This window comes from Rattus rattus, chromosome 7, assembly GCF_011064425.1.
Source record: "Rattus rattus isolate New Zealand chromosome 7, Rrattus_CSIRO_v1, whole genome shotgun sequence".
In the NCBI taxonomy this organism is placed as follows: domain Eukaryota; kingdom Metazoa; phylum Chordata; class Mammalia; order Rodentia; family Muridae; genus Rattus; species Rattus rattus.
The window spans coordinates 60,573,996-60,575,338 of record NC_046160.1 but is presented as its reverse complement, the minus strand read 5'-3'; the positions used below and the strand labels follow the sequence as shown (position 1 = coordinate 60,575,338).

The following is a 1,343-nucleotide window of genomic DNA, read 5'->3' as shown; positions in this document are numbered from 1 at the left end:
ATGGTACATTCTTGATTCATATAATAATTCCTCACTGAGTCCTTAAGTAAATTTTGTTTACTGTAATTCTTCTCCAAGAAGGGAATTCTTGCTTTCCAAGGCAGCAATTGAAAGGAGATGAAAATACAATTTAACATTCTACATCCACAAACACAATTTAAGACCAGTTACTCTGTTAGTAGCAGAAATTCATTGATCATCAAATTCAGGGCAAGCATGGCTATAAGTAATAATTTTGAGTGCAATGTAATCTTAGAAATTTAATATATACACTTTATTTAAATGATGCAAACAGCCATATGAAATTCTTTATGATTAGAAAACAGGATGAACTCATTTTGCCTCCTGCTTGGTTTCTCATAAACATGAGTACATGCTATTGTTGTGCACTGTTGTCCATAGATGTCTTTTTACATAAAGGGTAAGTATCATTACTTTACAATTATTTTTGGAATTTTGCATGTTATTTTTGTTTCATCAGATATGTGCCCCCAATTAAATAACGTTTTTACGAAAAAAGAAAGTATCAGAAACTTGTGTTAATTTTGAAAACAAAGCAAAGTGTAGAACATTATTAGATAGGATGTCATTCCACTGGTCTATAAAAACAAAAAGCAACTGTTCTTGAAAATTGAAGCATTACCTTGTATAATTAATAAAGTACATCAAATCAGATTTGTAAATAAAATATTGTTTAAATCTAAAGTATTCAATATTTTGATTAGATTATTTTTTTAAGGAAAATATTTAACGTGTATGTGCTGAATTTTTTTTTAAATAGTTTTTTATAATTGCGATGGAAGGGCAATTGTCTCATTAAAAGTGGTGCAGAGGCCAATACTTGGGTTGCCATTAGATATATAAACAAGTGAAAACTGTGGAACAAGTTTTAAGCTCATTTTGGAAAAAAAAAAACAGTTCTGTAGAAATGCATATTTGTATTTGTTTCTCTAATAAATCTGCAAATAGCTTTAAACACAAATTAGTTTTAATTATTTAAACATGAGTTCTGTTAAGTAACTTAATATCTGTTTTGCCTTACATTGTGTGAAAACATTGTCCTGTGGAAATGAATACAGGCTTATTGTGAAAATCAAGGTAGGTCTGCTTTATTTGACAAAAACAAGCATTTAGCACTTAGGTGTGCTTACCGCTATGAAATCATTGGAGAATTTGCATAGAAGACAGTACTGCCCCATATCACACCAGCTAATCTACTGCTGAAATCAATAGAGGACCAGTTTGAATCTGCTTTAACTCAGTATCAAGTAAGAGACGAACAAGTAAGTGCAATCACATCTGAATGTTTGATACCGGAACCCTGATGGTGCCAGTGCTCTTCG

At 31.0% G+C, this 1,343-nt stretch overlaps 1 protein-coding gene across 5 annotated transcripts in view; it reads left to right on the top strand.

Moving 5' to 3' along the window:
- Positions 1-982, top strand: part of Nova1 (NOVA alternative splicing regulator 1) — a 125,595-nt gene extending 124,613 nt beyond the window's left edge. For all 5 annotated transcript variants that reach the window (XM_032907700.1, XM_032907699.1, XM_032907702.1 and 2 more), the window contains one exon: positions 1-982. This exon is cut by the window's left edge and continues 4,909 nt beyond it. The gene's annotated coding sequence lies outside the window, so the exon portion shown is untranslated.
- Positions 983-1,343: the final 361 nt, after the last annotated feature.